Raw genomic sequence first — 25,480 nt, forward strand, 5'->3', positions numbered from 1 at the left:
AAGAAGGACATCTTGTGCCATCTGTTATGTTTTTTAGTATCCCACATTGCTTTTTTTCATATATCCCGTATGCTGTGAGGTATCAAAAGCCTTCAAAAAGAAGTTTGCTAAACTGAAACATGGAAAATTAGTACCGTGTCTGTATGTTGGGCTTCCTCTTCCCATCTTCCTTGATAAAAATCACTGAGTATGCTTTCATGGAACACGTTTGATAGGATGAGGGAGCCTAACTGGGCTGGAATATACAATGGACATAAAAACTAGATAGACTTTTATGAAAATCTATACATGGGATTTGGATTGAGAATGTTTATGACCTATTCTCAATATACTTAACCCTGTAGCATGTAAATATACTTTTTATTTATTTATTTTTCCACAAAAAAGCCGGAAAAAATTTATTAGTCCTTTTTAAACAAAAAGTTAATATAAAATTATAGCCAAAAAAGGAACCTGAACTTTAGTAACACAGCTGGAACAATCCGCAGCGGCGATGGCAGCAGAGGAAGAAGTTTAATTTAGATGATTTTCTGGGGTTTTGCTGTTTGCTCGTCTCACAGCGATGGAAGCTGCACATTTTTTCAAAGGACAGAGAAGCTGCTGGAGGTTTGGTTCTCCAGGCAGCAACCTGGACACAAACCAGGGCTCTGGGGAGCTTCCCACTATCTGAGGTCTGAATGGGACACACTTCTGAAGGACCTGAAATGTTCAAACATAAGCGTGACTAATACTGACAAGCAGGAAGCATATGTGCTCAGGGAGAGGGGTGTGTTTGTCTCCAAGAGAAGGTTCTTTTTTTTTGCAGATTTTGGCCAGGGCTGGGTTTGAACCCGCCACCTCTGGCATATGGGGCTGGAGCCCTACTCCTTTGAGCCACAGGCCCCACCCCAAGAGACGTTTCATTGTGAAGAAATGGTGCCACCTCCCGCTGAAAGCTCTGGTGCCGCTGTTGAAGTTTGCTAGGGATTACAGTGGGGCTGACTTCATTCAAAGCTTTTATTCGTCTAAGACTCTCATGAAGCCTTCTCACCAAGGGTAAGAACACTGGAAGTTCCTGGAAAAACATTTCTAAATGTAGTTTCCCCAATTGGAGCTGCAGATTGTGTGGGACGTGTGAATTCTGACTGTTGGTGCTGATATACTCTGTATTTCCCAGAGAGTCGAGTCATCAGCCAGATCAAACCCTGGAAACTCCCATAAGTGTGTTGACCCAGCAGTTATGGACTGGTTCTACATGAAAGATGGTGTTACTGCAAAGGATGCCACTCGTGACGGTGGAATATGTGACCTGATACCAGTTTCTGTCACATTGTTCAATTTGTAGGTATTCGATGAATGGGAGGAAGTCAGATGGAACTTATTGGACATAAGAAAATTCTGGTTCTGGAATGATGTGAATAAACATACTTTTTAAAGAAACCATGAGTCAGGATGGTTTCTGTTTTCATGGAATTAACATAAAATCAGTGGGATAATGCTTCTGTGAGATTGTGGAAAGGTAGTCCTTAAAATAGTTACAGAAATTACTTTTTTAAGAAAAAACATATATATATATATATATATATATATTTTTTTTTTTTTTCAGTTTTTGACCAGGGCTGGGTTTAAACCCATCACCTCTGGTAAATGGGGCCGGCGCCCTACTCTTTGGCACCACACTGAAAAAAGTATATTTTTTAAAAAATTAAAGCATTGTTGCCTCCAATCAGTTATATTAATCAATCTTATGAATGTATGATTCTGTTTCAGTAGAAATACAAACCTAGTAGTACATTCTCCGCCTAAGCATGATAAATTCTAGAGAATCAATTAGCAGTTTATTTCATTTCAAAATAAAAATTGATTAGGCATCCTCAGAAGAAGATAATGTAGACTTATCCAAAATAAATTGAACTTATAATAAAAACTTCGTTCCAAATTTAATAGTAAGAAAAAACTAAGAATAAAGGGTACAATAATATCAAAATAATAGTGTCAAAGAATTGGAAAGGGGGTTCTCTCTCATTATCTTTTATCTCTATTTTTATGAGTAATAGTCATTTAAATTTTTATTTCTAAATGGAGAAGCATGTCTTGGCATGACACAAGTGCATGTTTTAAATAGGTATGTTTGCCAACTTTTATTGGAATGAAATTAAACTTCAGCCGTGAGCTCAATTCCACTGCCTTTACTCAAGTATAAATTCCCATGATTCTATTATGAGGTTCAATATGTTAAATGAGTATTAAAAGAATAGCTTTAAAACAAACAAAAATGTTGAAATTCAGAGCAGAAGTTAATACAACCTGAAGACGGGAAATCACACATCACAAATGTAGAGAATCCTTTCAATGCTCCGCTTCAATGAAGCCTAAAATTCTAAGAAATAATAACTGAATTATTTAAATAAAAAGTTCTATTGATATTCTGAACTACTCCAGATTTGTTAATTAAATATTAATTTTAGTTTAAGAAAGTATGCTAATAAAAAAGAAAGCTGTTAAAACTTTTACAGGTATTCCTCCCCGCTGATTCCTACAGAATTAATAGCAGTCTATGCTGGAAAAGTTTTTAAATGAATTCACACTTATCTAGAGAAGACTTTTTATTATTATCTAGATTGGACAGTTTATCCATTTTCTTTAACTGTTCTAAAAAAAATTGAAGAGCATGGATTTGGTGTCAAATGCTCTGTTCAACAACAAAGGTCCCATGATTTTGTAAAGCTTAACAAGTTAAATATTTAGCATCGCATATACGTGTCTGTGAACCAATTTTGCAGTGCCATTGAGAATTACATTCTGATGAATGAAAAGATAGTTCTAAAACAGTTAATATAATCAACTATTATTCTGAATCAAAATTAACCATACATTTATGTACCGCCAACTATGAAAAATAAGAAACACTGACAAATAAACATGATTTTAAGGTTCCTATCACTCATTTATAATTTGGAGCATTCTACAAAGTTAGCCTATGCTACAAATAGCCCTGGCAATTTCACAAATTCAGTCTCTTTTTCCTTTTCTTGTAATGCTACTGAATAACTACTGTATTCCACATACCACTCTTTTATTCCTTTAATTAATGAATGCCACATTAATTATGGTTAAATTCTTTCTAAAAGTCAAACCAAACAAGCACATGTGGTCACTATATTTACCTAATTCCAAGCAGCATCTAGCATTAAACAGGAAAATCAAAGGCAGACATATGACAGAGATCCAACAAATGAAATGTACTGAAACACAAATGCAACAGGTTGTTTTCAATCATATCAGGCCATTCTATCTGAGAAGTGAAGCAACATGACAAGGCAAAGTCACTAAAAATATATCCTTGATCTCAGCAATATTTGACTGAAAATGCACGATCATGTCACCACAAATTTAATCTCCTCATTAGAAAAGAAAACTTATGGTCTATGCCTTAAAATGAATGTCAGTGGTGGCATTTGTAATTATAATTATTTTTGCTGAGCATGTGATATTTTTGAAACATACAATGTGTAATGATCAAATTAAGGTAAGTAGGACATACATTACCTAAAATACTTATGATTTCTTTGTATTGAGAACTAGCTATTTTTAAATATGCAATAAAATATTGTTAACAAGTCACCTTGGTGTGCTACTAAACACTAGAACTTATTCCTTCTATATAAGTGTTTTCACAAAACTTTTATTATCCCCTCCCCACTTCTCTCTCTTCATTTGAAAAGCTTCTGTTCCTGCCTTGTGCTCACTTTTTAATGGGGTTGATTTTTTTCTTACTGCTTTGCTTCAGGTTTTTGTAGATTCTGGTTATCAGCCCTTAACTGGATGTATATTTTCTTCCATTCTCTTGGTTGTCTGTTTCCTGTATAGATTATTTCCTTGTCTGTGCATAAACCTTTTAATTTAATCAAATAAAATTTGTTGATTTTTGCTTTTGCTGTGATTGCTTTTGGGTCTTATGAATAAATTCTTTGCCTAGGCAGAACTTTATAAGAGTTTTTCCAATATTTTCTTCTAGAATTCTTGTGGTGTCCTGCCTTAGGTTTAAGTCTGTTATCCATTGTGAATTAATTTTGGTGAGTGGAAAGAGGGATGGATCATGTTTCATTCTTCTGCATACGGCTGTTCAATTTCCCAACACTATTTATTGAGTAGGGATTCTTACCCCTAGTTTATGTTATCGTCTGCTTAGACAAAGATTAGATAGCAACATGAGGATGGTTTTATGGGAGTTCCTCATTCTGATCCATTGGTCTCTGTCTCTGTTCCTGTGCCAGTACCATGCTGTCTTCATTACTCTAGCCTTGTAATATAGCTTGAAGTCTGGCAGTGATACCTCCTGATTTGTTTTTGCTTAAGGCTGCTATGGCCATCCCAGCTCTTTTCTAGTTTCCTACAAAGTGTAGCATTATTTTTTTCTTGATCTGCAAAAAAGGATCATAATATTTTAATGAGGATTGCACTGAATCTGTAAATCACTTTCAGTAGTATTGACATTCTAACAATGTTGATTCTGCAACGCATGACTATAATATGTTTTTCTATTTGTTTACATCCTCTAAGATTTCCTTCCTCAGTGCTTCATAGTTCTCCCTGGAAAGGTCTTTCACACCCTTGGTTAAATATATTCCTAGGTATTTTATTTACTTTACTACTATTGTGAAAGGTATTGCATCTTAGATTTGATTCTCAGCTTAATAGTTGTTGGCATCTAGAAATGCTACTGATTTGTATACATTGATTTTTTAACCTGAGAATTTATGAAATTTATCAATCAATGTCAGGCATCTCTTGGTTGAACTTTTCAGGTTTTCTAGATGTAAGATCATGTCATCTTAGAAGAGTCATAGTTTGACCTCTTCTTTCCCCATTTGGATTCTCCTGATTTTCTTCTGTGGCCTGAGTGCTCTGGCGAGGACATTCAGCACTATGGAGAATAGATGTGATAACAGTAGGGACCTTGTCTTGTCCCCGTTCTTAAGGGAAATGCTTTTAATTGTTTCCCATTCAGTATCATAGTAACGGGGGGGGGGGGGGGTTGTCATACATAGCTTTTTATCATTTTGGAGGAATTTCCTCTCTATGCCAATTTTCCTAAGAGTTCTTATCATAAAAGGGTGGGTACTGAATTTTACCAAATGCTTTTTCTGCATACATTGAGATAATCATAGTTCTTTAAGTTTGTGGCACATTTCATTTACAGATTTTTATTCATTCACTTTTAAAAATATAATCTGGAACTTAAAACTACATTTAATAGAAAAAATTTGAGTAAACAATATACATAAATTTGATATATTTTCTGTAAGCATCTTTCCTTTAATAGGATGTCTTTTAGCATCATGAAAATTAATTTTCTGAAAAAGCAATGTTGTTTCCATTCTCCCATGTAATCATATCTCTATTTTATGAGTTTCTTTTTTAAATTATATTTCATTATTCACAGAGGAGAAATAAAATTTTTTTAAACTATTAGAAGAAAAGTACTGGAAAATGTGGAATAACATACCATAGTCCAGCATGAGAAAAGCATTTTAAGTCTTGTACAAACATTCAGAATTTTAAAATAAAGATGTGACTAGATGATAATTAAATGTTTAGATTTAGAACCCTCAGGAATTTACTTTTAAGTAATATGAAATGAGAATCTAAAATCTTTTCTAAATTCTAACTATTATATAATAAATTCTTAGAAATACTTGATTCCTTTTCCAAACTTTTCAGTGTTTAATCACATTTGTTGATATTTACAATTCTTTCAAAATATTTTGATTATCATGTACCTATATGAAATTGCATGTTAATTAAGATTAGGTTCCAATCATTATTCTCCTTATTGCAAAATAGTTCTTGGTAACTTATTCACTAGATACAGTTTGTTATTCAATTTTTAATTTAAAAAAATGCTGCTTTGAATTTTATTAAATGTAAGGTAGGTAATCTATTGGGAGAAATTTATATGTTTAACATGTTTTATTTATAACCTGGAAGCTTGATTAAGGTTTTCTTTTTGTTGTAGCTGCTTTTTGAGGTGCTTTTGTAGTGGATTTTGGGGGGGTGTTTCTTTTATTTATTCTGTCTTTTTTTAAGACTGAATCTCAATCTAGAGTACAGTGACAGAGTGGCATGATCAAAGATCACCATGACCTCAAACTCTCGGGGCTCAAGTGATCCTCCCGCCTCAGCCCCCAAGGTTTTCCTTTTTTATTCAATCAACTAAAGAAATTTTCTTCATATTATTGTCATTTCACATATAATTATAAATAATATTAGCAAATGTTCTTGCATATCCTATGAAATAAAAGAATGGTTTTCGGCAATTTACCATAATTAAATCCATCACCACCCCTTCAAAAAATATGACATCGTCATAGAAGTGTTACATGTTTCCTAAGCAAAAAACAATCCTGGAGAAGAATTCTAAATGTTAAAAACAACAGTACTATTTTATTGTAATTTTCTTTTTTTTGGATGCAAAATTTATATTATTTATCGATTGTGTGGCAAATCAAAAGTTTAAGGACTTTATATAATGTTGTAGCTCTTATAAGTGACAAGTACCAGACTTAGATCTCAGTAATCTAATAATCTCCCTTTGGTTATATTAAGCATTAATTGAAAAGCAACATTTTCCCTAATAAAAGGAATAACTAGCATAACTTTTTTTTTTTAGGATTTAACTTATTACTGAATCTTTTTTTATTAATATTTAATCATAGCTGTGTACATTAATGCAATCATGGGGCACCATACATTGGTTTTATAAACAGTTTGACACATTTTCATCACAATGGTTAATATAGCCTTCCTGGCATTTTCTTAGTTATTGTGTTAAGACATTTATATTCTACATTTATTAAGTTTCACATTGTAATTTTCTGAAATAAATTCTCTGTAGGAAGTTCTTTTATGTCACCACGTATTTGCTGGCATGTTTGTGGAGAATAACAAAATTAGTCTGTTTACATTATTGTTGTACTTTATATAATATCTTTCATATCACTTAGAATAGTAATATAAATAGAATTGTAAAACTCGAGACTATTTCTCTAAACACAAAACACACAGAAATTTCTGTGGTTCTTTTTCCCTAAAGTATGTAGCCTTCTGCCCATAGATTGATGAAGTAAGCACAGTCTCTACTCTGAACACCACCTCCTGGGAGAATAGACTAACCACAGCTACTATGGTTGCATAAACAAAATGTGTAACTCTGAAATGATACTGTGGCAAACATCCTCTAAACACTGAGAAAAGCAACTGCTGAGTGACTGATCAGGTGACATTTCCCTACTTGGAGAAATGGTGTGAAAAAAAAGAAATCTCAAGATCTGAACATTAAGTTAGAAAATTTTAATCCTGTTCTTTATTTTCCCCAGTGATTGCAAAATTTGTTTATCTCTAGTAGGAAAAAAAAAAAAAGGTATTTTTTCTTCCTCTGACCTGTAATATCTCTAGCCATTTTGTAAGGTGTCATTTTGCTGTCACTCAACACACAGAAGCAGATGTCCCTTGCTCCTATTTCCTACCTTCCATTGTTCTTGCTGCCGATTTTTCGCTTATTCTTAGAATGGGCCCAAGGCAATTTTATTCTATCAACTCTTCCATTTTATGCACATTCAGGGACTATAGTACGACAGGGCAGAGCGTAAAGGGACAGAAAGTAAGGCATCATGTTCTGAAATGTGAAGTCATCAGTAAGTTGCAAAAGCGATAGGTGGAGCTTAGGGAAACATTTACTCTTTGCTTCCAAGGAAAGGAGAGTAGCAGCTGATACATATTATCTAGAAGAATTAAAAAAACAAACAACAAGAATTGCGAGCAGAACCATTGGATATTGAGTTACCTAACTCCATTTCCCTATCTTCCCCAGTAATAGAGTCTTAACTGAGCATATAGTTATCTGGCTAAATAAAACACTCTCCATCCTTTCTTTCAGCTCAGGGAGGTAATGTAATTAAGTTCTCAACAATGTTATGTAAGTGGAAATGATGCTAATAGACTGAGCAACTAAAGGAAATTAGCTGACTTTCTCCTCCTTTCTTTTCCCTTCTCTCAGACTAGAACATAATGAGGTAGTGGCCCAGCTTTGATTGAGAAATGAGGAAAATCTACTTTGAGATGAAAAAAGGAAGGGAACCTACTTTCAGAATGGTCCTGTCAGGGACCCCGAGTGTCCAATCTTTTTCTTTCTTTCTTTTTTTTTTTTTTTTTTTTTTTCCTGTACCAGCACATTGGAAGAATGAAGAGTTGTCTTGGGCCACACATTAAATACATAAACAATAATGAAAAATGAATGAAAGCTAATTAGCAAAAAAGAAAAAGGTTGGAGCATTCTTTTCATGATATCTGATGCTGCAGAAAAGCAAAACAAAGTCATCACAAAATCAGCAAGTTGAATACTCCTGCCACTATTATGTGAAAAGAACTACATCCTTATATGATTTAAGCAGCTATATTTTAGGGTTTCTGTCTTAATTGCATGGCCTCAATGTTAACTTAAACAAAGGTTTACATATAAACTTGACATCTGATCAAAATCAGAAAAAAGAATTATACACATATTAACACTCAAATACACAGTAAGGATAACCAAGGGTGTCTTACCCTCCATAGGCAGACGGGCTCTGGTCTCTTCATTTGAGAGTCTTTAAGGAGGAAAACAAAAGGAGAAGCCAGTAAAAAAAAATCCTGCAATACTATGAATAAAGGAAAATGTTTTTAAAAGAGTTCATACCAAATTCTTAATAAAAAACTTTGAATCATTTGCATATCGTATCAGAAAAAAATACAAAATAAAAAGTTGGATGACAGGAACAAAACAAAGTATGAAATGCAAAGTAACAAACTGGTACATAAACTGAGATGAGAAGGCAGCTAACTAAAACTGAGATTGCAAAGAGCCTAAAATTGTAAATCATATTTTAATCTGCTTTTGTGAATTTTTAAAGAATTAAGCTCTAGCCATAGAAACTAGAATAAGTTACTCAGAGTAAAATGGACAGTGAGATTAAAATGATTCAGCAAAACATGTGTTTTGTAAGAAACAAAAAAGTGAAAAAACATATAAATATATAAAGAAAAAAACCCTACTTCAGCTGAAATAAAAACATAGTAGTAAGCATAATATTTTGAGTCACATAGTTAAAGGACAAGTTTCTACAAATATCTGGTGGGGTGGATGGACTATTTGCAAAGGAAGAAAAAAAGACTTTAATAACCTATTAATCCATCCATTAAAATTTTTTTAGTAATATTTAGCAGAGAGAGAAGAATATGGCATATATATATATATACACACACATATACTTAGTGAAAGTATTATTTGCTGTGAAATAATACTTAGTGAAAGTATAATTTGCTATGAATTCATTGAAATTATAGTTACATATATTTCTAAGCAAAGGCTTAGAAAATATGCTATTCATGAAACCTGTGAAAATTACCTCAAGGTACGTGCCCGTTGATCTGAAAATAAATCAAGTGGTAGATTATAAAATAGAAGAAAGAAGACTAATAATTTATATCAATGACATGTTTTTATTTTATTTATTTTTTACTTTTTATATATTATTATTTTTTTATAATTTTTGGCCACGGCTGGGTTTGAACCTGCCACCTCCGGTATATGGGGCCACAGGTGCTGCCCTATTTTTTTATTTTTTTTAAGACAGAATCTCACTATGTCACTCTCGGTAGAGTGCTGTGGCATCACAGTTCACAGCAACCTCAAACTCTTGGGCTTAAGCAATTCTCTTGCCTCAGCCGCCCAAGTAGCTGGGACTACTCGAACCCACCAGCCTGGGTGCATGTGGTTGGCACAATAACCACTTGCTATGGGCACTAAGCCAATGAATTATTTTTTGGTTGAAAAAAGAAAAAGAAGTAAGTAAAACAAATGAGATGAGGATGTATACTTACAGAGTAAACATTAATAACAGTTGGAAGACAGGAAGAACCAGTGATAACTTGAAAAAATACCTGAACCCCGAAGTCCTAAAAAAGATGTAATGTTCCAACTAATGTAGGAGTATACAAAGACACGTGGCTGTCTATGGCATTTCCTCACAAAAGAAATCTGTAATAATTGTGCACATGTACAGAAGAACCAATATATATTTGCAATGTTGGGAATGTTTTACGCTCCTAAATTGGATCTGTGAAAATGCCAGACTTTGAATATCTAAATGATAAATAAAATTTTAAAATCTTGCAAAGTCTCTTTCCTTTACATTATTTCAAGAATTGTCAGCAGTTGGCAACAAGGTAGAAAAGATATTCTGTGAATTCAGAAGTTAAAATGTAAATTCTCTCTAAATAGGTATTATGAATGTTGTAAAAATTAAAGGAGAAAAGTATTACTAAAATAGAATGCAGACAATTTTTAAAGGCGTATACAATAATAAGATTTCAAAATGGAAGTTGGGATAATTAAGTTTCCAATTCTACACAAAGGGTAGACATTAACTACCATTTTGCATGTAATACTATGTATAATTGTTTTAAGGTCTAGGCAAAAAATGTTAGATATGAAAGTCCTGTAAGAGGAGTGTGAAAGTATTTAAAATTCTTTACTACCTACCTTGAACCACTCTCTTCCTTTTCAATTCTGATTTTTCTTTTTCATTTTTCTTTATTTTACACTATTGCTTCATTCCCATTCATAGCTCCTAGACCAAATCTGGCCCATTTTTATAGGCAAAACTTTATTTTTGTAAATAATTTTTTCATAAAAATCAACAACTCTATTTATCTTTTAATATAGTCTCTATATGCTTTCAAATACCAATGGCAGAGTTGAGTAGTTGCAACAGAGACCAAATGGCTTGCAAAATTTTAAAATGTTTACTGGCTGACTCTGTACAGAAAATTATACCAGCCTGTGCAGGAGTCTTGCCATTCCTTAGTTTTTGTGGAAGCCTTCCTCTCTTCTTCCTCTATGCATTCTCCCTTATCATTTAATCAACCTTGATCATTGCCTTATGTTTTCTGCTTTCAGTTCTATAGCTAAAGGCCAGACCTCTCCAGTTAGCTTCAGACTCCAAAGTGGAATGGTCTTGTGGAAAACATTCATTTTTATATTTCCTCATTCTCAGTACAGCCCCAAATAAACGAATTTTCCTCTTTTCACCAAATCCTGATATTCTTGTTTTTCAGAAAATGCAACCACTATCCACCTGATCTTTTAAATAAATACTGAGGGAATATTTGCTGGCACCTCCTTCCCTCAGATCACATGGTCACTTACTCCTGTGTGCCACCCAGACTATATCAAATTCTTCTAAGTATTCTCCATATACTACTCTAGCCCAAGATATCATCATCTTCTCTAGGGATTACTACATCCTTTAATTGATACGGTACTTATGGTCTCCAAACTATTCTTTACACCAAACAACATTATTATTATTTAGACATAAAGACTGTATCAAAGAGAGGTCATTAAAGAGAAATGCCCTGCATTCACCTCCTCCACAAAGAAGTATCAAAAATAACAACTAGATAACTGTACATCAAATAGAGTGTCTGGGGGGAGTGCTGGAACTCATCAAGGAAGTGATGATGACTCTCTGAGGCATACAAACTTGGGATGGAAGCATAGAGAGAAGTGAAGAACCTGGTGGCACCTACTCAGAGCTAAGAGGAACTAACTCCTTATTGTGAAGGGTGGCAGCAGGGGTTGTGAGGGAAGGTAATCAGGAGATCCCTACAAGTCCACCCCATGGATGCCTAAAATCCTAGCTATAGGAGAACCCAACAGTCCTCCCAGGCCCTGAGCCCAAAGTAAGGAGCTGCCAGAAGTCCAAATGTCTGTTTTACTCCAGAGAGAAAACCTCACACACTCCCTGAGACTTAACCTGCTCCAGTATGGCAGGATTCTGAGAATGGATCAACTGCCAGAGGGCATTCTGCACGAGGCCCAATAGCCTTTGCCATCTCCAGGTCTCTGGAGCCTCATCTCCACCCCTCCACATCCATACAGAAGACTGCAGAGCCATGACACAGCTGGACCCAGAGGTGTAGCTGTGAAACCAGCACCTGAACACATGCAGTGCCCTCCGCCTGGTGAGGGGGGAGGAGGGGGCTTAGCACAGCTGGAGAAAGTTCTCTAAAGACAAATGGAGCCAATAATTATGATTCTCCAGTGGCAAAGGCTAACTATCTAGTGCTGCCACCACTGGAAACCTTAACCCACTCAGTGGTGGGGCCTCTATGAGCCCATGTGTGTCCCCAGAGGCCCAAGGATCCATCTACCTAGGCCCTGTCACAGCAAGAGAAAGGAATAAAGGGCATCCAAATTTAAAAAGAAGTTGAATTGTACCTTTGCAGATGACAATATCTTACATATAGAAAAACCTAAAGATTCCACCAAAAAACTGTTAGAACTGATAAATATATTCAGGGAAGTCACAAGATACAAAATCAACACAATTAGTAGTGCTTCTATACACAAATAATGAACTGACTGACAAAGATGTTAAGAAAGCAATCCCATTTATGAGAGCTACAAATAATATCTAGTAATAAATTTAATCAATGAGGTAAAAGACATCTACAATTAAAACTATAAAACATTGATACAGGAAATTGAATCAGACACATGTTTAAAAAAATGGAAAGCTATTCCATGTTCATGGATTGGAAGAATTGATATTGCTAAAATGACCCTATTACTCGATTTTTAAAGTAATCTCTAGAAAAATAGCAATGATATTCTTCACAGATAGAAAACAATCTTAAAATTCATATGGAATTACAAAAAACATTGAATAGCCAAAGCAATTTTGAGCAAAAAGAACAGAGCTGAAGGCATTTCTACCACTTACTTCAAAATATGCTACAAAACTATAGTAAGCAAAACAGCATGATACTGTCATAAAAATAGAAACATAAACCAATGGAACAGAATAGAGACTCCATAAATAAATTTATGTATTTATAGTCACCTAATTTTTAACAAAGGCACTAAAAACAAACAATAGGAAAAATAAAACAGTCTCTTCCATAAATGGTGTTGGAAAACTTGACATCCGTATGTAAATTTGACAGGGTATTTATTTCTTGGTTAATTTTTGTGCATTCATTTTGCAACCAAATATTGATAATAATTTCTCCCAATATTTGGGAAAAGCTAATTATATATCAGGAGACCCTATAATAACAGATTCTTTTTATGACTCCCCTAAGGAAATACTGGATAAGACATGGTTACAAAAGGTGGGATGAATGAGGAGGGGAGAGGAGGGAAGAGTGGCTCATATTTAAAATACAAAGAACCACCAATTTATTCCACTCCAAAAACCATTAATAAAATGGGTAAAAAAAAAAAAAAAAACCTGTACTTCTGGGCCATTAGAAAAATAGTCATTTATTAATTTATTATGTTTACATAAAATGAAGATAATTTTGTTTATTACTACTTCTTACATTAATTCTAAGCTTTGTTTACTTTTTAAAAATTCTGACACTAGAAATAATCAAAAGTGGTTTACTAAGTCAAATACCATTCATCTAATACTAGTGAATTGTAAGTACGGAGAGTGGGTAAGGAACTATACAAAGAAACTATACAAAGAAACACATAAGGGACTGGTTAATTAAAAAGGGTAAAAATAGGGCGGTGCCTATGGCTCAAGGGAGTAGGGTGCCGGCCCTATATGCTGGAGGTGGTGGGTTCAAACCCAACCCGGCCACAAACTGCAAAAAAAAAAAAAAAAGGGCCTCTAAGGGCCTCTTATATCATGTGAACATGATGTTACTACGGGCAGCTGAAATGTTCCACAAATACATATCAAAGATAACTTTCTTCTTCCCATTTATTTGATTACATATTTACATCAATGTACGTCTAGAGGTTTCTATTTATCTCGTAATATTTAGGGGAGTATTAAAGTTGTATAAATACATGTATAAATCTAAAATAATGGTTTTGGTGTGGGCATGCATCCCTAGGGTGATAAGAGGTCTGATAATTAAGTTTGCAAACTCATCCTAGAAAAAGTGCTACTTACCTCGTTGCTGAATATTATTATAGTCACCTTCGAAGTACTCTCCTTCAACATAGTGATATTCAGCAGTGAGGTGTGTAGTACTTTTTCTTGGATGAGTCTGAAAACTTAATTGTCAGACCTCATACACTGATCTGGGTAAAGATATCAAGTTTGTGGAGGTGCTCCCTGTGCTATGCTCACAGAATTGTATATCCTCTTTTCTGCCACCCCTTTCTCTCACCAAAACAAATAAACCCACAGACAAACAAATAGAACCATGGTATTAGCTACATGCTAGATCAAAGTCAGCTCAGGTCTGGTCAGATAATTCTACCTTAATTCAGCTAAACATACAGCTTTCTGATACATTCATACGTCATGTTTAGTTGGAAGAGAAGGTGGATGGGCTGATGAGAGTCTTGATGAATTTTAAAAGTGGGTCAATACTGAACAGTGTATTTCAGTTTTAACCACGTACACAAAGCATAAGAGGAAAATGGATTGCAAGAAAAAGAAACTTTGAAGAACAATGTATGGCCACAGATGCTACCCTTTACAGAAGAAAAATGTGTATTATATATAAAATTGGGCTGTAGACAGCAGAAATACAGGAAAAATAAGTCAAAAAATACAACAGGATCATAGCTCATTCAACATTACCTATTAAAGTTTGGAATTAATCACATAGTTGCAAAGTGTTAAATCAAAGTCTCTTACAAGAGAAGTTCTATACCATAGTTTGAAAAAGACCCTAAAGTTTTCTTAAAAACTGTGGTCATGGGGCGGTGCCTGTGGCTCAAAGGAGTAGGGTGCCAGCCCGATATGCCAGAGTTGGCAGGTTCAAACCCAGCCCTGAACAAAAAAACTGCAAAAAGAATTTGTGGTCAGGCTATGTATAGAAATTTTGAAAGATCAAGGTAGCATCTTCTATTATTTCATGTCTCTCTGCAGAACAATTAAGGATTCTGTTATCAACCATCTGCTAGGAAGTGGCTTTTGTTTCAAATGAAACTAAAAAAAAAAAAAAAAAAAAAGTACATGCCATCCCATAAAGGTATTTGAGCCATCATATTCAGGAGAGTTAGTGTACATTAGAATGATGGCTTTTTGCTGTATCCTAAAGTCTTTGTAAAGGAGGCTTTCAAGTGAGCCCATAAATTATATGTTATATGCTTAGGGAAGGTAATGGGTCAACTAAAAACTCTCTCATTAGATGAGGTTATGATAGTTGTGAGTAAGATGAGTTCTGAGTAAGATGAGTACCAATTAAAATGTCTAAAAAGCTAAAAATAAGAGCTTCTCTTTCACAGCAGTGCACTATAAAGGGTTTTGTCTCTTCTTAATTTTCAAAGGAAAAAAATGAAAAGAAAAAATAAGCACTTCAGCTTTAAAAACTAGGCTCATTCTGTCATAATTGGGACATGAACTACTTAGGAGGACAAGACTGTTCATACGTTTTTAAAATGCAAGCTATTTTTTTTTATTCAGTGAACTCCTTTATGGAATTTTACTAAAAACTGCTTTTTAATTTAATCAAAGTATTTTTTAAGAATAATATACTATATACCTCAGGGGATATGAGAAAGAAGAAACTAACGGGAAAAAAAAACATCATTTACAGTTTATTAACAGATTGTTCAGAGAATCATTGAAATATACAGATAAGGAAAACAATCCTTTAAACAAAAATGTATAAGCACATTTGATCAAACAACCAAAGTAGTTATTGATCTAATATTCTCTTCCCTTCTTCACTTCAAAATCAGGGGCATCTATTAAGTTTTACTCTACACCATATACCTTTACAATATTGAAGAACTATGAATGGGGAGTTCTATATAAGGCTAAGGCACCCTCAGCTTTGAAATTATTTCTTTCAAGATGTCTGTCTATTCTAATTACTAAGGTAAATGCCTGGAGTAAAGGTTTATTTTTTTTAATTCTATTTTTATTTTAGAAGGCGAAGGAGGAAAAATGCCAAAGCAGTTTTATATCCTTAAATCCAATTTTTTTAAAGCAAAATGTCTTTTTATGTCCCCTTTCTATTCAGAAAATTGAGAATTACCAAGTATAAGATATGGAAAGCATCTTAGTAGATATCTAGTCCAAAGTCTTCATTTTGGAGATCAGCACCACAGCACATGAGCAGGGCCCAGCCAGAACTCTGAATCCTACCTCCATAACCAGGCAAGTGAGCAGACCGCAAGAACCGGGGGACCCACAAACACAACAGATCTTTTCTCTGGGCAATCAAGATGCAAGAGAAAGAACTATTTGCTCTCCTAGGAAAAGGGGAGAATACTTTACCGCTGGCCACCTTCTCTATCTGAGAAGCAGAAAGGGGAAAGGCTGAGAATCCCAGTGCAGCTTGCAGACTTACAGCTCTCCTATCTTCACTATTTAACCATTGCCTTCTACTCTGCTCAGTGCTGCTAAGCAGAGAATAACTTTGCCACAGTTACTCCAAAGAATAAAACTCCCCTTCCTTCCCCAGGGGTGAGGTAGTCACTTGGCCGCATGGAGAAAGGAGGGGGTTGGCGGTCCTAGGTTTTTGCATGCAGACTCCCGCTGCAGTCACCTGTCTCCAGCGCTTCTCCCCTATTACACCTTCTGCACAACCTACCACCTCGAAGTCCTTTGGGGCTCGTGTAAGAACTTTCCCCCCACCTGCCGGACCACCTGTCCCATCCTCTCACACCAAAAATATGTATGTTGTTACTTCCCTTAAATATTACTCCTCCATCCTCTTTGAAAATATTATTGAGATATTTTAAACCCCTGTTCTGTCTTATCTGTTATTTTAATCCCTATTGGTGAATACCGTTTTTTCTTATCATTTTCATGTTAGTGTGATTTTTATAAGACAACGCTCCCCACACACGATGAATTAACAAGTTGAGTGCTCTTTCCCTTAAACAGATAGATATTTTTTAAACTATAGACATATAATTATATGTGGACTAGAATAAAAGCTCCAGGAATATTTTGAATGTTCTGGCTGCCACTGTTTTTTCATTATCTAGAACAGGTTTGGTCAAAAATTACCTTGGCATGAGTATACACACATATATTTAAGAAGTTAGAGTCAATTTCTATATAATGCATTGTTTTATGCTATATATTTTGCTACCGTGTTCTCTTTGCTGGTATTTTATTGATATCCAATCTTTTCTTAAAATTCCCATTGAAATATACCTCTGTAATATTCTATTGAATGGGAATTCTGTAAACATAGTCTACATTATGACTACATTCTACGGGAGAGTCTAGAAATAACTGAGACCGTGTGTCAGGATGTGTATGTACACACAGCCACTGATTTAAATGGAAAACAGCTTCTCCTTGTTTATACTTAGCAGCAGAGCTCAATTTCTCTGAGGACATATAAAATCACTCCCAGTGATAGAAAATGTGTGCAATACTTGAGATTTGCCATAAAAAACAGACTTTATCTTGAGTTGTATAGTACACCCTCCTTGTGTGGCAGATAATAACCACATGTCATTTAGAAAAGGCCTTTATATAGTTTGATTGCACAGGCCCCAGTGTATTACATAAAATAAGTACACCATGAAACCAACAGGGGTACATTGAAAAATATGTCCTTTTCCCTCCTTTAAGCAACTTATTTTTGTTTCATAAGCTAAAAAATTCCTGAAAACATTACATTTATTAATATCTTCAAATGTATGGGGGGTTTTTTTGTGGTGTTTCAACTCTCCCTTTTGTATATTCTTTTCATCTAATTTATAATTTTGTCTTCTCCTTGTCTTCTGCCTTCTCAATCATCTATCTTCCTAGCTTGTAAAGTACGTCTACCCTCGTCTCTTCCTCTGCCACTTTCCATCTCCTATTGTTTTTAGTGGTCAAACTTGTGACAAAACAAAGTGAATAGGCAAGTTTGAGATTCATGCTCCAAAAATTATATGTTTTTTTGTCTTTCGTACATAATGCTTGATTTGCTGATGGATTATTATTTGGAGTTTCAAAAAAAGTATCATTCAAATGAAGTTGGAGTAATCCGAAACTATAACAGAATATGGGGATTAATTTTAATGCTACTCATATTGTGACTTACGGTCACCTACAATGAGGAACAAATAATTCAATGGAAAATGACGTCTGTATCTCTCTTTCATTCTCCAAAAATCATCTCTCTTTCATTCTCCAAAAATCACACATATACATTTTCTGCGCATCTGTGTGTATGTCTAAGAGAAAGAGAGAGAAATAAGGAATTTTATAAAGATCATGGACTATTCCGTGAGAAGGTTTTACAGAACAGAACCCTGAAAAAGTTACTAACTAATCTTAGCACTGCTTCATACAAGGAGCACACCTATACTTACTGCTCAGCTTGTTAGCACACCATTTAAATAAGATCAAATACTTGGTTGGTTGTTCGGCAGAGAGCCTGATAAACACTTAACTGGGACACAAACTGTTCACCAAAGTCCATGCCTACTTCTCCCTCAGAGTAGGGCAAGACCACAGTGGCTAGCTGCCCTTACAGACAAAAGAACCATGTACCACTGAAACTCTTGTGAATTGATCGTGAGCAAAAGGGACATGCACCATTGCTATTTCTGGCCAATAAATGCTTGCTTACATCATTGTCTCTTCCTCTTTCAGTTGGTGATGAAACTTCACTTAGCAATCCTATGATAAATATAGCATCCATTCCATTGGTCTGGATTCCTGAATGACTATGTAGAGCAAATACCGCTCTTCTTACTCTAAGACAATTTTAATGTTCCCTCACCTTGACTAAACTTTAGACAGTGTTCTTTCTAACTCTAGGTCCTTGACCTCCTTCCTGTTAGAGCATTTACTTTCGAAAATTTGCAATTATAAATTGTCTCTGCCCCTTTGAAATATATGTAAATCTTCTCCCAGCCTCCTGCCAGTTTCGTGATATAAGAAATGTCTTTCCCAAGGACCTAGGAACTAGCTCTTTACAATATAAAAATGAAAAGAGATAGCACCCCTATCTCACAGTTTCTGTAGGGAAGTAGGAGCCTAATTTCATGGACAACTCATTACCACACAAATGGACTAATCGCAGGGAAGAATATTTGCAAACTCAGGAATAACTCAATGTGCTCAATACATTCAATTAACCAACCACCCTTGCTAACAATCTCCAGGACTTTCTTCCCACCTTAGCCCAGAATCAAAAAGCCCTCATTTTATTTCTTTCAGAGGAATTAAGTTCTCTGTCTCTCTAACCTACTGCAAGAGTTTAGAATGGTCTTTCTTGCCTATTTAACTTCATCTCATGCAATTTTTACATTGGTATCTCCAACCAACCAGTTTTTATTATTATGTGACAAATAATATCTATTGTGTTTGAGTTATTCTAAATATTAGTTGCCTGTATTCTATATAGAAATTGAAAACTTGAATTGGTATGCTGCAATAACAAAAACCTGAAACGCACAGATATTGAGAGAGCTGGTAGGTGAAAAATGAGGTCAGTAAGAAAATAGCTTCAGCAGTCTGGAAGGATAGAGAACATGGATGTGCTGAGTCAAAACATTGTGTAAAATTTTGAAAGCTCTGAATGCAGTCCAGTTACATACTTTGGGGGAGTGAGTAATTAGGCAGAGCCAGGATGTTATGTGTTTTGTTTACTCCTTGTTTTTTACATCCAGGCACTATAATTAAGAGTTCTTGGTTTGACAACAGAGATGCAAGTAAATGGAGTTCAGATTTTTCTTTAAGAGTTGAAAAATTAAAAGTTTTGGTAGCCCATTGATAGAAAATAAGACTTAAAAAGCAATTGGATACAGTGGCACCAGTAGGTTTGTGAGGAGGGCTCTGGCCACATACACTGAGGCTGGCAGGTTCAAACCCAGCCTGGGCCAGCTAAACAATGACAACTGCAACAACAAAAATAGCTGGGTGTTATGGCAGGTGCCTGTAGTCCCAGCTACTTGGGAGGCTGAGGAAGAAAATCACTTAAACCCAAGAGCTGGAGGTTGCTGTGAGCTGTGGTGCCATGGCACTCTACCGAGGGTGACATAGTGAGAATCTGTCTCAAAAAAAAAAAAAGAAGAAGCTATTGGATAAGAAAAGTCCCTTTGATTTAACAGTTTATCAAAAGAACACATCTTTAAAGCACAGCCTGTTATTCAAATAACCTCAAGGAGCATTTAAGTTAAAAAAAAAAAAAATGAAGGAGAAAAGACAGACAGACACTTCTATTATTTCTAAGCCACTGCATATTCTAGGAGTCCAGGTACCAGAAATCAGATACCAACATTGGGCAAACCATATTAGCATGTTGATGACAGCAATCAGGAAAGATTTTTCATGTTCATAAATGCAGTGGGCATTAGAAAAAGGCCCTGTTGACCTACTTCTTAATTTAGCTCCGCTTGCGTCTTTTGATAATTCACTTAATTGTCTTTGCCTCAATTTCCACATTTGTAATGAATGTTGGAACTGATCACTTTAATCTCCTTTTACATGGTTTTTGTATTACAAAATATAGTCTGGTGACGACTAGAAAAAATATAATTAAGGAAACAGAACTCAAAAAACTTATGGTCAATTATCTTAATCCTATTCATCTGAAAATGAAAGGACCGCTGCGGCTCCCTGGTAGGCTGCTGTGGCCAGCTGAGAAAGCAGTCCAACTCCCACATCAGGTGGCGCTCCTCAGGAGCTAAGGGGCTAAGACCTACACAGTCATGCAGACATCCAAACAGAAAGACATATTCTATACTCTTAAAAAGTCTTTAGAATATTTTTAAAGCAGAATGGTGTTGCAAAATATTTTTCCTTGATAAAGAATCAGTTAGAACATACAGTACTTCTTTGATCATTATAGCACAGTGTTTATCTTTGCAACTGATTTGAGTTGTGCTAAATTTCAAAGAGCAGCAATCTAGTTCTTACAGAGTTGAGTGGCCTAGATATTAATACGGATATACATACTAATGATGATGAGCCAGCTGTCCATGGAAAAGCTGATTTAGAGCATATTCAGTTTTATCATTCTGAGAGCTCGCCTGGGAAAACATACCATATTCCCTCCCTTTCCTTGTGCGAGAGTCAAATTAGAATTTCACTTAAAGATAAGGAGCCAATATCATAGCATTTTACATTCTCATCTTTATGACCTACTTATTTTTAATACTTGCTGTTAAGAGATGGGCATTCTTCAATGTCAGATGGGAGTGGTTTTATTTCTTTCTCTATTTTCTGTTTTGGTGACTTTCTGGAATAAAAATTTCTTCCTTCTCTCAAACACACTTTCTCTAATGCATATTAGATCATTTTTATTCTTTTGTTTTTCCATTTAAAAATTTTCTGAGCAGGCCTCTTTTGATACTTTTTGATTTCACATTTCATATGACTTCATTGTATTAAAAATATCATTCCATAGTGTGTCATTCACTTCTAATTAGTGGTGGATAATTAATTTTTAATTAGAAATAGATAACAGTAATATGTGCCTCTGTGTATAAGATTTTAAACGACCATGATATCATTTTGATTAGAAGAAACCTATTATTAATCCAACTTTTTAATGCTCCCTTTGACTGGGAACCGAACTAAATAAGATAGAAACTAGCAGACTATATTAGGACACAGAAGTTAGAGAAAAAGAAAGAGAAACCCAGTTAAGATTTCAGACATCAAGTTTTCTTGGAAAATGCTATTGAAGCAATAGCAATGTTACTTATAACAAGGGCCAGGTAAAAACTAAATTTTATGCTAAATGTTAATAACGTCCATTCTGTGAATTCTTTCCACTGCCTACTCTTTCTATATGGTGCGATGTTCTTGAGGTACCCATGAGATTCCACTCCCTCCTTAAGGACACATCACCCTTCTTCAACCTGTTCTGCAAAACCCCCATGAATCCACACTACATGTGACACAAATATCAGGTTTACCCCAGAAGAAATGGAAAACATGTGGTCTCCTAAACCAGGGGTCCTCAAACTACGGCCCACGGGCCACATGCGGCGGTGTGATTGTATCTGTTCCTGTTTTGTTTTTTCACTTCAAAATAAGATATGTGCAGTGTGCACAGGAACTTGTTCATAGTTTTGTTTTTTTTTTAACTATGGTCCGGCCCTCCAATGGTCTGAGGGACAATGAACTGGCCCCCTGTTTAAAAAGTTTGAGGTCCCCTATTAAACTCTCATTATCCTACAGTTTAGGGTGGGCAGAGGAGAGTCTCCAAACACCATGGCCACAAATCCTGGGGAGAAAGGTCCCAGATCTGTAATGTTCAATATATATATCCATGAAAACACCAGGGACTGGTTTCATGGAGGACAATTTTTTAACAGAGCGGTTGTAGGGGGACTCAGGTGCTGTTGTGAGCTATGAGGACAGGTTTTCAATATAGATGAAGCTTTCCTTGCTTGCCCACCACGCACCTCTTGAGCACCCTGGGTCCTGGGTTTCATGGAAGACGATTTTTACAATGGAGTGTAGCGGGGAGGCAGAGCTCTGTGGCTGGTTCCTAACAGGCCATGGGTACCTGCAGCCTGGGTTTGGGGATGGCAGCAGTAGCTGAAATGAGCCTGTGTTTTACTGAGCTAACCCATCCTGCTGAGCCAGCAGCTCTTGACTAATCCAGCAAAACTGGGGCAGAAAATTAGCCACCATGGTCATCTAGTTGTTATGGGTTTTTTTTTGTTTGTTTTTTTGTTTTTGCATCCTTATGAAAATTTCCCTACCTTATCTCCTATTTTTCAGGATTTTGGTCTTTGCTGGAGAAGTCACAAGTCAATATGCATTGAAACTCTGTGAGAAAGTTACTTTATACAGGTAAGACAATACTCAGAGTCATAATCTTCATGATAATAATAAATAACTAGTGCTCACTGAATCCCTACTATGTTACCAAGTACTGTGCTAAGGGGCATTAAACCATTTGATTTAATCCGTACAAGAATATCATGAGAAAAAATATTATTATTTGTCATAGACTATATAGATAGTAAAAGGGTACATCAGTAGATTGGAATTTACTTTAAGATAAGGAATTTTAAGACTTAGGTTCTCTGGATGGGAAAGACACTTGAATGGGATATATATATATTTTTGGTTTTACCCAAAGCATACCCATTCTTATCATTTTTTATTAATCTGAGGAGGCACAGATCAGCTATCTTTCTACAAATATGTTAAAAATATCTTGAAGTAAACGTATGAAAAACAAATTTCTGTGTCCTGAAAATTAAACAGAGAGATGGCAGCCCTCATAAATTAACCACAACCGATTTAAGCAGATATCCACTATAGGGAAAGCACAAGACAATATAAAATAAGCATTCTCTTCTTCAATTTTCAGCAGATTTGTCTTCTGAAAATGCATAATTCATGCATCTATCAGGTCACTTTCTTGTCAGCACCACAAAGGGAAGCAGGGAGGAAGGACCATTTTCATACTAATCAGCCAAAGAATATTTACATTTCAGCTCACTGCTGTTCTTTAAATGTACACGCTTTCTGCAACAGCCTAAATGTCTTATGAGTTATTAAAGCATCAAGACTGAATTGGAACATTGGCATTTTTAAGAGTAGACTATAAAAAATTACCATTCTATTCCCTTTAGCCTTTTCTCCCTACCATTAGTTCTCTATTTAACAACCTGAGGTCTCACTAATAGGCCTTTCATTCCTGTATTCTTTTTGCCACTTTTGCAGTAACCACTTTGGAATCTTAAAGCTGAGAGCAGTCACCCTCGTTTGCCCTTCTCTTATCCAGCAACAGATCGCTACTTAATCCCCATCTATTTTTAAAAAGAGTTCACCAAGATGTGTTAGATGGAAGAAAAGAATACTAAACACTCTAATTGCCCTAAAAGTGCTATTTCTATTGTCAGTTTTCACCTTAGATGTACAGGAAAGACCTCAAAGCCTTGGAGTGGGATGAATACCGCATCATGATCAGCTGTTCGGCAAATAATTGGTTTTCATACGCACACAAAACAATGAGGTCGGGCACAGCAAACAAGAACAGATATCCTGACACTGTTATTTTTTTTCTCAAAGACCCCAATTCAAAGAAAGATAAAAATCGGGGAAACCAACCTATTTAAACTTCTACAGTCTCTTTTTTTATTGGTACTATGTGTGAGGTATTCTTTTTGCAGCCTAGTTTCATTTATTCTTTGCGCTTCAGGGAGAACAGGATTCTTCCCAATTGCTTTGGAAAATGATGCCCTGGTTTAATAGATGTCATTGGCACAGAGGAACTTTCATGATGTTGTGACTAAATTTTTCTTTTCTTAATTGCATACCATTATTTCTAATTATGTTTATTGGTATGGTGCTAAGTAATTATGTTCCCTTTTTCCTGTTAACACCCTTCAAATATTACTAGCAGTTATGTCCCTCATTAATTTTAGCTAAGAAGGCTATGTATATTTAATTGTGCATTACTTTACAGATTTGTGTCAAATTTTCCTCCTTTTCCAAGATGTCTTGCTCTAGTCTATGCAAAGTGCTTCTTTATTTTTTTACGGTATGTAGTTTTTATACCTCTCACCTCTGACCCCAATCTCAATGGTGATTGATATTGACTCATTTTTTTCAGTTTTTTCCTCCTGATCTCTAGCTAAATCCTATATTAGTCTTTTCATAATTCTTCCCTGCCTCATCTCACCTCCAACTGGATTGTCTTAACAACCTTTTCAGAGAAGTTATCCTCCTAATGTCTGCTAACACCTCTTCATTTGCGTGTGTATATTGTCATCCATATGCTTTAACTCTCCTGTGTTCAACCCAAGGCACTGAAGAGGCAATGTCTTCTGTCATGGCTTCTGATGACATTTATACAGGTACAGTCCAAGAGAGCCTGACCCCATGCCCAAGCCTCTGACCTTGTGCCTGCTGCCCGAAGTCTTTACTGTTGGTGCCTAGCTTCAGATAGCACAAGACCCCCATGGTGCTTACACGTACCATGCAAGCAGAGGCATGGCTGAGTTAGCACTCCACAGGGCAAACCCTAGACCACTAGGAGGAAGAGCTAATAAATCCATCCTTCTCCCACACTTGTCCGGACCAACCCTTGCCCCTTGAACTGATAAACAGATTGTCTGTGTTACTTAGTGCAGACCAACGCAGTAACACACATTTACCTGGCTACCTTTGTCAGTCATCCTGTTTCCAAAACCACATCTCAAGAGAAAGAACCCACACACAAGCCTTTGCTTCAGGCTCAACTTTATGGTGAGCACTGGCCATGGCAAATACCCTGTTTCCCCAAAAATAAGACAGTGTCTTATTTTAAGGTGTGCTCCCAAAGATGCGCTAGGTCTTATTTTCAGGGGACGTCTTATCTTTCCTGTAAGTAGGTCTTATTTTTGGAGGATGTCTTATTTTCGGGGAAACAGGGTATCTGCTGTTTTCTAAAACACTACACCAAGAAAAAGGAATCATTAACTCAACTTCATAACCTTCTACCTGAGTTCTCAATCTTTTCTTAGTCAATTCATTCATTCAAAAATTGAAAACCATGGAATGTAAAAGACATACAT

The 25,480-nt window shown here is 35.6% G+C and overlaps 1 pseudogene; it reads left to right on the forward strand.

The window, feature by feature from the left end:
- The first annotated feature begins 562 nt into the window (after positions 1-562).
- On the forward strand, positions 563-1,370 carry LOC128597393 (S-adenosylmethionine decarboxylase proenzyme-like; annotated as a pseudogene).
- Positions 1,371-25,480: the final 24,110 nt, after the last annotated feature.

The sequence above is a fragment of the Nycticebus coucang genome, chromosome 10, assembly GCF_027406575.1.
Source record: "Nycticebus coucang isolate mNycCou1 chromosome 10, mNycCou1.pri, whole genome shotgun sequence".
Lineage (NCBI taxonomy): Eukaryota > Metazoa > Chordata > Mammalia > Primates > Lorisidae > Nycticebus > Nycticebus coucang.